The 13,111-nt window shown below is 53.7% G+C and overlaps 1 protein-coding gene across 1 annotated transcript in view; it reads right to left on the bottom strand.

Annotated features, from left to right (window-relative positions):
* RAI1 (retinoic acid induced 1) overlaps window positions 1-6,796 on the bottom strand; it is a 115,529-nt gene extending 108,733 nt beyond the window's left edge. The window contains exon 1 of the mRNA XM_081270811.1: window positions 6,415-6,796. The gene's annotated coding sequence lies outside the window, so the exon portion shown is untranslated. The remainder of the gene's footprint in view (window positions 1-6,414) is intronic.
* Window positions 6,797-13,111: the final 6,315 nt, after the last annotated feature.

Raw genomic sequence — 13,111 nt, 5'->3', positions numbered from 1 at the left:
ATGGAACCCAGAGGTGCTCTACCACTGAGCCACATCCCCAGACCTTTTTATTTATTTATTTATTTTATTTTGAGACAGGATCTCACTAGGTTGCCAAGGACTGCCTCAAACTTGCCATCCTCCTGCCTCAGCATCAGAGTCACTGGGACCACAGACACGTGCCACAGAGCCTGGTTCTGACCCTTCCTAGGTACCAGACACTGTTGTGCTTTATCTGTAGGAACTAAGATCTGTGAATTCTCCCAACAATCCCTATCAGGAAGGTATGGACACTTCCTCTCATTTTATAAATGAGGAAACTGAGTAAAGGAAATAACTCACTTGCTCAAGCTAATCAGTAACCGGATCTGCACCCAGTCAGAGCTGCATTATCATCCCTGGCTGAATCCCCACCCTGGTGTACACTGAACACTCAGCATGTGATTTATGAATCAAGAATGAATAAGTGGCTACCCTGCCACTGAAGTCCCGAGTTGCTCGATGTTTTCTTGGGGTCCACTCCTACCATTCGGACAAAGTCCCTTTGGAGACAAACTCTAACCAGAAAAACCAATGATTCTCACCTGCCCCGCCTGCAGAAAGATCTCCTTAGCTCATCGGCCTCTACCTCTAGCAGGGAAACAAGCACCAGAGCCCTCGTTCTGGCCAGTGTTACCACAGGTAAGATTTAGAGATGAGAATAATCAGTGCAATTCCTTCCTCCTGCAAAGTTCTTTTGCAATAAAAATAGCAGCTCAGGGCTGGGGTTGCAGCTCAGTGGTGGAGCGCTTGCCTAGCATGCGTGGGCCCCTGGGTTCCATCCCCAGCACTGCAAATAAAATAAAATAAAAATAACAGCCCAACAATAACAGCCTAGCTGAGGGCTATGCATCAGCAACTAGGAGAGGCCTATTATTATGACCATTTTAAAGGGAGGGAAATGGAGCCCCCCACAGACCTGTGGTACTGGCATTTGAACCCAGGCCAGCTTGACCCAAAGCCTCGTTGCTGGTCCCCAGTTCTAGGGCCTCCTCATTTTCCAAGTCACAAAATACACCAAACACCATCACCACTTTTAATGTTTGCAACATGCCTGTTCCCATTTTTGACAGAAGAGGAGACTGGTGTTCAGAGAGGGAAAATTAGCTTGTCCAAAGCAGCAGCTGGAACTCCAACTATTTCCGATTCCAAAATCTAGGGCTTGTTGCCCTATCCCAGCTCTATCCCACCCTGAAGATGGACACAGTCTCCAGGAAGGGAACCCCTCTGCTGATCCCCTCTGCACATCCTCCCTTGAGCCCCCAGCCGGGGCCTGGAGGTGCACTGCAAATGTTTACTACCCCTGTTCCATCGGGGCCGTCCCAGAAGTGGGTGTTTGGGTGTTAGTCTGAGAGCAGCCCACACTACCTGGGTATAGAGGACAGTGGAGAGATGCCCTGACCAGCCCTGACTGCCCACCCCACAGCTCCTGACCAAATGGGTCCCAACAGCCTCATCCTAGGCCCCAGTGCCTCGATTCCCTTCTCACAGGACTCTCCCCTGCCTCTCCACAGCATCCTCGATGACCCACACCTCCAAGTCAGACCACTCTGTAGAGAAGCTGGATGTGCGCTGCCCACCCAGCGTTTAGCCACAGAGGGCCTTAAAGTTTGGACCACAAGCTTGCCCAGACATGGGCCCAGTGTGAGCACAGGAATGGCTGCTGAAGGAACAAACGGATGAGTGAACAAAGACGTCCAGTATCACCTGAACCCTAAATCCTGGTGCACCTGGCTGTTTTCACCCTGGATTTCTGTGTGTGTGTGTGTGTGTGTGTGTGTGTAGCTGATTGCATCCAAGGGTGCTTTATCACTGGGCTACATCCCCAGTCCTCACTTCTTATTTTTTTATTTTGAGACAGGGTCTTGCTAAATTTGCCCAGGTTGGCCTTGAACTTGCCTCTCAGACTCCAGAGTTGCTGGGATTACAGGTGTGCACCATGGTGCCTGGATCTCCTGATTTTAGACAGATTAATCTGCAACAAGAACATCTCCCCCTCTTTTGATGTCTCCCCCACCATTTCCAGCTCTCTCTCCTCTTTGCACAACCCCACCACCCAGCTGCCCTCCTCTCCCCACTCCTGTCTCTCTGCCCCCAGGTTTTTCTCTTCTGCCCTGTCTCTCTCCCTCACCCATCTCTCTCACCACCACCACATACACACTTTTCAAACGGGTTCACGAACCAGTAGAGCCAAATCTGCCCTTTGCCAGCCAGGCCCCAACCTGCACCTCTAGCCCTGCCTCCCCTGGTGTCACATTCCAACCCTGGATCTTCCGTGACCCCCAGGAACAGGGCACAGCTCAGCCTCAATCCCCGGAGAAACAGGATGAGCCAGTTTCTCCCAGCCCCCTTGGGGAGCGGCCTGGGGGGAGCTGGCCCAGCTCTCTTCACCCCGGCCCGACCCCTCCCCTCCCCTCAACAGCGTGACAGCACAGAATTCACATAGATCTTCAGGCCCCTGCTCAGGATCAAAGGGCCACCTGGAAGATTCTCACCCTCTCCGCCTCACCTGGCCCTTCTGCCAGGAAGCCTTTCTGAGTATCTAGGCCTCGCTCTTGGCGCTGGGCCGGGGAGGAAGGAGACTTGCTCTCAGGCCTAGATGCTCCCGCCTCGTGGGGAGGACACACTGACAGACTTGCCAATAATTCCGTGATAAACGCTGTGCCACTGGGATAGACAAAGGGGGATGACTCATCCCGCCTTGGAGGTCAGAGGAGGAGGAAACAGGACATCTGTTTGGGTCTTGGGAGGCAGGGAGGAGGGCATCCCAGGTGGAAGGAAGGGTCAGCACTCTGCACAGAGGCAGGCCTGCACGTGACTGCCCCTTGAAGGGAGGTGGGTAGGGATGAGGACAGAGCCCTCCCTCCAGAGGAGCAGGGGCCCCTGGAAGTATCTGCTATGGTTCAGAAAGATCACTCCAACAGCACCTGGGAAGGAGCAGGAGGGAGGCAGAGAGGCCAGTGAGGAGGCCCTGGCGACAGGCCAGCCTCTCCAGTCGCCCTTCTTTTGGAGCCAAGTCCTCCCCTCTTGGCCACAGCACACAGGCCACGTAGGACCTCCCAGCCTTCCCAGACATGCTCAGTGCGTTCCCACTGCCAGGAATGTCCCTCTATTCTTCCCTCTCCATGCCTGGGTCCATGACTATAGCTCTGCCTTCCATGAAACCCCACCTGCACAAAGCCCCTCAACTCTAGCTAAAGATTCAGCTGTTTTCTCGGTCTCAATCATCAGCCACTAGGCTGTGACCTTCTCAGGGGCAGGTGCAGGGATGTTTCATCCTGAACCCTGACATTTAACACAGGGCTTCGAAAACAGTGAGTCCCTGCTCCATCCGCTGGGGCTTGGCATCCAGGTGCCTGGTCCCATTGAGACCCTGCTCTGTGTACCTGATTTCCCCTTGCATTCACCTCCTCCTCCCTGGGGAGCCACAAAAAGACAACCATGCCACAGCTCAAGCAGCTGGTACAAGGCAAGAGGTACAAACCTGGGCCACCACGGACACAGAACAGTAATGAAGACAATGATAATGTAGGTAGTAGCAACCAGCATTTATTGGGAGAGGCTTCAGTCTAAACTTTAGAGATTAATCCGTTCAGTCTTCGCTTTAGTCCTGTGAGATCAGTTCTGTGATTTTTTTCCCACCGTACAGATGGGGACACAGAGGCCCAGAGAAAGTAAATAACTTCTGTATGTGGTTGAGCCAGGAGGTGACCCAGAGCTTCACTCTGAAGCACCTCACCCCACAACTCCTCCCAGACAATCAGAAAGGAAAAAGGAAGTTGCAGAATACGAGCTCGTGGTATGTTCTCATTTGGAGAAAAATAAAACTATATATTTGTACATAGGAAACACTAGTACATTAGGCGAGTTACAAAAAGTATGGAAGGATACATTCAAACTCTTAACTGGAGATAACTTGTGTTAAGGGGTCTTTCGCTCTGTATAGTTCTGGATTATTTGCATTTTTCACAATAAGGATTTATTGTGAAAAATGTTATTGGAGCAATGGAAAAGAGAAAACAATTGTTAGGGTCTCGATTGCTGTTTGTTGAATGAATATGTGGCAGATCCACATTCTAGGCCTGTTTTTTTTTTTTTTTTTAACTGATGGATGACCCATTCGTGGATTGTGAAATCGCTGACTTAGTGGGCTGCAACCAGTAATTTTTTTTAATCAAAAGACAAGAGCAGAAGGTATCAGAGACAGGCACACATAGCAGAGGGGTTATTCACTAAACTTTTGTTTCCGTTATATGCTGTGGGTGTGACTGGCCCTACGACCTCAAATGTATTTCACACAATAGGTCAGGGCAGGATCTTAAAGACACTGGTCTAGGCTTGAAGATCTACAAAGGAGGAAGACAGGGTGCCCAGCATGCAAAAGCCCATGGTCAGAGGGGAGTAAAGATGGTCGTGGAGCAGCTGAGTTCCCTCTCAGCAGAAGCCGGAGGGATGTGTGGCTGCTGGGGAAGGTCACATTTTGCCCAGTCCACAGTTGGCTTCTGGAACCTGGATAGCACCCTGATACACTCCTCCTCCTCTCCAAGCCTCTGACTGAGAGCTTTTGCCAGATTCTGATGGAGGCTGCCTAGAGACTAGACAGGCCATGTCCACTTCTTGTTCCTGGGCCCCCATATACCCTCTGGGCTGTCAAGAGGGGAGGGGGTGGGAAACTAGAAGATTTCCTCTCCAGCCTCCAGATCCTGAGGGCCACATCCCAGGGAAGCCTATGGAAACGCAGCTGTGTTTGTGTCGGGAGGGGCCTCCACTGGGTCTGTCCCCACCCGGGTTGGGCCTTACCCGGAGCAGAAACGAGGTCTGTATGGAGAATGGGTGGGGGAGCAGGCAGAAAGAGAAGCAGAACCCCCAGCCCAGGGTTTCCATCGCGCTGGCATCTCTACATCAGAGCTACCCAGCCCACCCCCACCTCCCCTCCCAGGACAACAGACAACTAAAAAAAGATGAAATAAAAAGAAGTAATTCCCCTGCTCTGACGTCAGTGCGAGGACTTAACAGCCCGGCATCGGCATGAAACTGGATTGCAACCAGATGTAATGCCCTTGAATTCTCAATACAACACTGCGTTGGACAAGAAATAAAGGGGGGTGGGGAGATGCGCTTTGGGTGGGAGGGAACCGCGCAGGTCCCGCGTGGGTCCTTGCATCGAGGCCCGCTGAAGCCACCGAGAAGGCGCTGCGGGAGGGAGTGCAGCGTGCTGGGAAGCGCCGGCCCCGGGTCCGCCATTCAGGCGCGCAGCCTCCCCTCCCCCAGGCCCCCAATAGCGCATTGTTACACTCGGTTTTATCCATTCAGAGCCGGAGCCCCACCGCTCCTCTCGGCAATCCGGGGCTCCCGGAAGGAGGGCACCTCGCCGGCCCGCACTCCGGCCCCCGGTGTGTCTTTTCGAGAAGGACCCTGAGCCCCAAGAAGGGAAAAGGCTGGCTGGGAAAACGGGCGCCCCAGGAAGCAGGGGCCGCAGCGACCTCGGGCCCGGCTGCTGTTTCGCTTCCCCTCGGCCCGTCCTCGCACGCCCCAGTGGGACCAAAGCTCCAAATGTCACCCCCGCGTCCGGCCATCCCCTCGCCCGCCCCGGCCGCAGCTGCCCCCCCAAGTCCTCCACCCCGGTCTCCCGACTCCAAAGGCGCGGGGGGCTCAGACTGGAAAGGGGCTGTGGGGCTGCGGGCCCGACCCGCCGCGACGCAGTCTAGGGGACACTGTGCTCGCGTGTCCGGTGCTCCCGCTCGTGACGTCACCCCCGAAGGGGCCCCGAGCTCGAGGCCTGGCCGCGACCGAGCTCCCCAGGTCATGGGGGCCGCTTCCTGCCCAGGCGCGGGGCCTGCTTACAGGCCGGGGCGGGGACGTCGCGGACAGCCGTGCGCGCCCCATCTCGCCACGCACGGCCATCACAGCCCCTGGCTCCCACCCGCGTGGAACTCACCGACAAGTCAGCTCCCCGCCCCCCACCGGACGCACTCACAAAGCTCCCCTCCGCCCCTGGCGCCGTGTGACTGCCCCCCACATCCCCACCCCACGCTGGGCAAACACCCGGTGCCTGGGTGCACGCCGAGCCCCCGGCCCCATTCGACCCTCACTCCCCGCGTCCCCTCGCCACCACTCGACCTCAGCCAGCCGCACAAATCCTTCTGAAGACCCCGCGCCGCGGCGCAGGGCGCCCCCACCCTGCAGCTCCCCAGATGGCCATCCGGTGACCTCGCGCACCCCCCCCCACGCCACACAAAGCAATGACCCCGCGGACCCCCGCATCGCCAACCCGCGCGCTTAATCGGTCCCCGAACCCGCCCAGACTCCTCACCCGGCTCGGGAATCCCAACGCCCCGCGCTGCCCTCGCCCCAGGGCAGCGTCCCTCCTCCCGCGTCCGGGCGCAAGCTGCTCACCTCGGCGCCCGCACTCACTTCGGGGCCCTGCGTCTGGCGCTGCGACTTCGCGGCCCGGAGACCCGGGTGGCCATGGGGGAGTCAGGGCGCGTTGGCCCGGCCGGCCCGCGGCCAGGCAGGACGGAGGGTGGGCCGCGGCGCCCCCTCCTCGCGCCGGCTCTCGGGCCGCGGGCAGGGCGGCCTGCTCGGCTCGCCTCTAGCGCTCCAAGTCGCCTCTCCGAGCTCAGCCGCGGGCGGGGGCGGCGCCCGGGGGCGCAGGGAGCCGGCGGCGCGGGGAGCGGGCCCTGGCCGCGCACCCGGCCGGGCCTGCCTGGTGTCCGCGGGTGCCGCGGGGAAATGCGATCCCCTCCGCACAGGAAGAGCGGGCGGGCGGGCGAGCGGGCGGGCGGGCGGACGGCGCGCGGGGGGAGCAGGAGAGCGAGAGCGCGAGGAAAAAAGTTCCCGGGCGGCCTGGCTGCGCTCGCTCGCGGACCCGGGCGCCAGGTGGGTCGTGTGCGCCCCAACAGCACCCCCTGGCGGTCCGCGTGACCCACTGCGCGCCCCACCGCCCCACCGCACCCCGCCACCCCACCCCTGGACTAGGGGGAGGGGGATTTGCAGTGTGGTCCCGACGACCCTCACGCTCGAAATCAGGCCTTGGGGATGCCACGGGGAAGGGGTCAGGGTAGAGCCGAGGATTTGGACTCACATCCTTCCATTCTCAGGCCACCCCACCACCCACCCTCACCTGTGACCATTTCTTTATAGTTGAGAAACATTCCTCAAAACTCCATAGGTCAGACATAATTTTCTTTATTTGCTGGGCACCTGGGATCTTCTGGGCACTGAGGAATCAGTAGAAACAGTGTGCTTCCTACTACCTATGGAGCTGGCATCCCAATGAGGAGAGACAAGCAGCAACCAATGTTTAGACACATAAAGAAGATAATTTTAAACCCGGGTTGGTGACGCTACCTGTAATCCCAGCGACTCAGGAGGCTGAGGCAGGAGGATAGCAAGTTTGAGGCCAGCCGGGGCCATTTCAAAAGGGGAGGTCGGCTGGGGAGGTATCTCAGTGGTAAAGTGCCCCTGGGTTCAATTCCCGTACCAAAGAAAGAAATATAATTTTTAGAGAGCAGTAAGTGCTAGGAAGAAAATGAGCAGGTGAAGTGATGGATAAGGGCTACTACTTAGCTGGGAAAGGCCCCGTCTGAGCGAAGAACTGAACAGCAGCAAGCAGCTGCCATGGGTAGAGGCTGGGGAAGAGCGTTCTTTGCAGAAGGAACAGCAAGAAGGTCTGAGGCAGGACTAGGTTTGGTGAGTAGGAGACAAGAAGCGGAATTCAGACCTTAATGGAGGGCCAGGGCCTGCAGGGCTGTAAAGGACCTGGTATGAAATTGGTTGCGAGTGGGAAAGAAGCCATTGGCAGGTTTTAAGCGGAAGAATGTTGAATGAGTCCAGGAATGAACCGATTAACTTATAGATCCCCTGAGCCATTGTTGCTCCAGTGCTTGTATTCATGTCACCTCCGTGGAGCCCACGGCCACCTAGGAGGAAAGCCTCCCATCACGCCCAGCTCCTTGGGCAGACTTGATCAACGGTCCCAGAGAAAACCTGTTCCATTTGTCCTTTGCTAGAGGTGGAGGCATCAGAGACCCCCCCCCCCCAGCGCCGTGACCTGGGACAAGTCTCAGACCTCAGTTATCTCATCCTGTGAATGAGGAAATGGAGGTGTGGATGGGTGAAGTCACCTGTCTAGGTTCTCAAGCCATAGGAACCCAGTAACAGCTCTCCACCTGGCTCAGCCACCCAGGTCCCAGGGAGATCACAATGTGGATTGTGCTGTTTTCAGCACACATTCTGGGGGAGACAGATGTGGCTTCTAAATCTAGCTGTGTTGTGCCCAGCTGGGTAACAGTGGGAACTCACATTGTTGCCCAGATTGGTCTCAAACTCCTGGGCTCCAGCACTCCTTCTGCCTCACCTTCTGAGTACCTGAGACTACAAGGTTTTCTTTCTCCCTCTCGTTCTTTCTTTCTTTCTTTCTTTCTTTCTTTCTTTCTTTCTTTCATTGGAGATCAAATCCAGGGCCTTGCACATGCTAGGCAAGTGCTCTACCATGTATGTTTTTCATTTCTCAGCATCAAATGCATGAAATTGAGGATGCTAGCTCCCCTCCTCAGGGCTCAGTTAAAAAAAAGAGGATCATAGAGCCCAACATGGTGGTGCCTTGCCTGTATTCCCCGCAACACTGGAGGCTGAGGCAAGGGGATCAAAAGTTCCAGGCCAGCCTGGGCGACTTAGTGAGACCCTGTCTCAAGGTAAAATTAAAAAAAAAAAAAAAAAAAAGCAAGGATGTGGCTCAGTGGTAGAGCATACCTGATACAAAGAAAAATAAAAAGCCACACACTGCTTGGCTTCTTTGAGGGCCATAGCTCAGGCCCTGTTTGAGGACACTTTCCTAGATGTTAACAAAGGACTTGGAGGAGGTAGTATTTGAGCCAAGCCTTCAAGGTTGGCAGAGAAGGGAGCGCCGGGTTCAGAAGAGTGTCCCCAAAGGACAAAATCTCATGCACAAAGGAGAAAGGGACATGGAGACCAATGAAAAAAAGGAGGTTGTATGTGGTCCAATTATTAGCAACTGCCATGTTTAAGTACCTACTGAGTACCAGGTGCTTCCTATGTAGATAGGTTTTCTAGGGATGTTGCACAAATCACAACTTTAGTGGAGTCAAACATCATAAATCTGTTCTTGGCAATTTTGGGGGCCAAATTCCACAGCTAGCTTCATTGGGCGTAGTCTGGGTGCTGGGTGGGCTGGCTTGTTCTAGAGGCTATGGTGACAATCTTTTCCTTCCCTTCACTAAGATGGCCCAGGCTGGTCTGGAACTTTCCATCCCCTTGCCTCAGCCTCCAGTGTGGCTGAGAAATGAAGGCTTGCCTTTGCTCCTGGAGGCTGCCTGTATTTCTTGATTCATGACCCTTTGGTGACCTCTAGAAGCAAGAAAAGGCAAGAAAACAAATGTGTTCTTTGTCACAGCTTCTACTTCCTTCCTTGCCCTTCTTAAGATCCCTTGTGATTATATTCCAGGCCACCTGGATAAACCAGCATAATCCACCCGTCTCAAGAAGACCCTTAATTTAATCATATTTGCAAGAACCATCTTCCCCACTTTTTAAAAAATTTTTTTTGACATAAGAGAACATTGACAATTTCCAGGGGTTAGGAGCCAGATATCTTCGGTTGAGATTTTTATTATTCGTTTATTTGTTTGTTTCACTTAATTTAGATCTAGTATTAGGGATTGAACCCAATGATGCCCTTCCTGAACTACATTCTTAAAAAAAAAAAAATTTTTTTTTTTTGGAAGTTTCAGAGGATGGCTCTCAACTTGCAATCCTCCTGCCTCAGCTTCCCAAGTAACTGGAACTGGGTATCTTTAGGAGCTTATCACATCATGCATTCGCTGAATCCTCCCTCCTCCCAACTCATTTCACAGTTAAGAAAATAGAGGCCTAAGTTGGGCATGCATGGTAGCATACACCTATAGTCCTGGTGACTTGGGAAACTGAGGCAGTAGGATCAGAGCAAGACCCTCATCTCAAAAAAAAAAAAAAAAAAAAAAATCCCAGCTCAGTGGCACACACCTGTAATCCCAGCGACTCGGGAGGCTGAGACAGGAGGATCACAAGTTCAAAGCCGGCCTCAGCCATTTAGCAAGGCTCCAAGCAATTTAATGAGATCCTGTTTCAAAATAAAAGATAAGAAAAAAAAGGCCTGGGGTTGTGGCTCAGTGGTTAAGCACCCCTGGGTTCAATCCCTGATATCAAAACAAACAAACAAAAAAAGAGGCTGAGAGAGCTGAAGGACTCATCCAAAGCCCCCCATTTCATGCAGATGTTTGTGGAGTTCCCACCTCAGGTCAGACTCTGAGGTCGATTCTGACTTGCAGTGTGAAAGTTACCTGGGCAAAGCACTGTAGTGCACAGGCACTCGGGGGAGGAGGTGATCTGGGGGCTGAGCTCTTAAGAATGACTTTCCCCCCTGCTTGCTTTGGCTGGGGTGGGGAGAGGGGCTTCTGAAAGTAGGCAGAGCAGGGTGGCCGTGGACCTGAATGATGCTCTGAATGATGTTCAGGCTGAGGATGGGGCGGGCTTCTTGGAAGAGAACCAGGAACTTATCAGGGATCCCTGTCAGCAGAGCTGGCCCCAGGAGACTTCTGCTGCTGAGAACCTGCTTGTCATCCTTAGTTGGATGCAGGTAGGAGGGCGAGTGGGGGTGGGCACACTGTGCACCATAAAGACAGTAAAGACAGCTTCCCTGCAGAGGTCCCAAGGTCGAATCCAGGCTGTGTTTTGTTTTATGGTGCTGAGGACAGGGACCCAGGGCTTCCAGAGCAGGCTAGCCAAGCTCTCTACCTCTGAGCGACACCCCCAGACCCCTGGGTTTATTTTGATTGGAAAGCAGAACAAAAAGTGAAAACCTTGGCCAGGTGTGGGTGGGGGGGAGTGGGAGGGGTGCCTGTAATCCCAGCAATTTGAGGCCAGTGGAAGAAATGTACTGAGACCCTGTCCCAAAATAAAAAAAGAAAAAGAACTAGGAATATAGCTCAGTGGTAAAACTCGGTTTGCCACCTGAGTTCAAGCCCCTGTACTAGAAAAAAAGAAAAAGTGCAAAAAAATGCTGGAGTTGACATACCTTCAAGGAATTTAAATTCTTGGGGACCCTACCTCTCCCTATTGTTCTAGATCCATATTTAAGTCACCTGGCCGATTCCCCCTTCCCCCAAGGCATTTGAGTTTGAGACACCTCCCCCAGGGATCCTAAGACCAGCTTTGCACCTGTGTGGCCTTGAACTCCCCCCCCCCCAGCAGGAAGGGAAGGGGATCTATCTAAAGATAGGGACTAGATTTATCACCGACTGCTCAGTAGAATGCAAAGGGCAAATATTGCAGCCAATACTTCTCCAAGCTGGCTTTCTCAGGAGGCAGACATTCCTGCTACAGTAGCCCCCCTTGCTCAGACAAGGTCACAGATGCAGGGAAGTGTAGTAACTTGCCCAAGATCACACACTGGAGCCTGGCAAAGTGGTGCACATGCCTGATCCCACGACTGGGGAGACTGAGGCAGGAGGATCCCCAAGGTCAGTCTGAACAACTTAGGGAGATCCTGGCTCAAAATTTTTTTAAAAAAGGGCTAGGTATTTAGCTCAGTGATAGAGCACGTGCCTATCATATGCAAGGTTTTGAGTTCAATCTCCAGCATCAAAGGAAAAAAGAAAAAGATATATATCACACACTTGTACCTGGAACAGGGATTCTCTCAGCCTGATCTTGGACAAGTTACTACACCTATGCTGCTGTCCCTTTCCCTGGGACACAAGCTCCCAGATGGAGACTCTGAGCTGCTCTTGACAGCCCTGGCAGAACGTGGGATGGACAGGAGGGCTCCCACTAACAAGGATGTAGCCAGAATCTATTTGGCTGTGTGTATTTCCGTTTTATTGCCTCCACTTTACAGAGGAGAAAATAGGGGCTCCGAGCAGGGAAGAACCCCCTCTCAGAATTGGTGGCCTCTGTGCGCCAAGCTGCCAGACTCTGCTTCGGCAGTTTCAGAGGGAGGAGATGAAAATCAGAGGGAAATTCTTTTTTTTTTTTTTTTTAAGAGAGAGTGAGAGAGGAGAGAGAGAGAGAGAGAGAGAGAGAGAGAGAGAGAGAGAGAGAGAGAGAATTTTTAATATTTATTTCTTAGTTCTCGGCGGACACAACATCTTTGTTGGTATGTGGTGCTGAGGATCGAACCCGGGCCGCACGCATACCAGGCGAGCACGCTACCGCCTGAGCCACATCCCCAGCCCAGAGGGAAATTCTTTTCCTGGCTCTTCCACTTGCCCACAGCATGGCCTGGGCACCTCCCCTCCCGTCCCCCTCCCTGAGCCTCTGGTTTCTCACTTGGGGAGCGTAGCAGTGCCCACTCTCGGGTGGTTTCAAAACACTTCATCTCTGTAATGCTGTTGCACTTGTCCCACTGAGCTACCGCCTCACCCTTTGTCTTTTGTATTTTGAAGACAGGGTCGTCGAACAAGCTGGCCTCCAACTTGTGATCCTCCTGCCTCAGCTTCCAAATTCCCTGGGATTACAGGTGTGTTTCACAGAACCCTGCAACAGTTCTGTAAGACCAACCATAACTGCTCTTCCCCACCCCCAAACTGGACTCTACCACTCTCAGATGAAGGCCAAGCTGTTTCTTCCCAAGGACTGTGACTGCTCAGGGCCCTGTAGCAGCTCATTTCAGGGGTGGGGACAGTGATAAGGGAGCCAAGCAAGAAGAGCCCCTTGGGCCTCAGACTCACGAGGCCTCTGACCTTCCTTTAGCAGAGAGGAGAGGGTGAGGAGGTGACAGTCCTGCTTTGCTCCAGGTGAGTTGGAGTAACATAGAGGGAGCTGGGGATTCTGTCCAGTTCCAGGGATGCCCATAAGGGATCCCTGACCAGGGGCCCTAGGATCCTCCAAAGCCCACGCACCCACCTACCCCCACCCATCCATTCACTCATTTGTTGTTTGTTGTTTATTTATTTATTTGTTTGTTCTTGGAATGAACCCAATCATGAACCCGGACTCTGCTTAGTCAGTTTCTGAGGGAAATGTTTCCTAACTCTGTACCAGTGAGTCACACACAGAGCCTTACATGCATTTTTTGAGCCACCCTGTTGTAGGT

Source organism: Spermophilus citellus, assembly GCF_964194105.1.
Source record: "Spermophilus citellus genome assembly, chromosome: 17".
Lineage (NCBI taxonomy): Eukaryota > Metazoa > Chordata > Mammalia > Rodentia > Sciuridae > Spermophilus > Spermophilus citellus.
The sequence above is the reverse complement of the archived record's forward strand: the minus strand, read 5'-3'. Positions and strand labels throughout refer to the sequence as shown.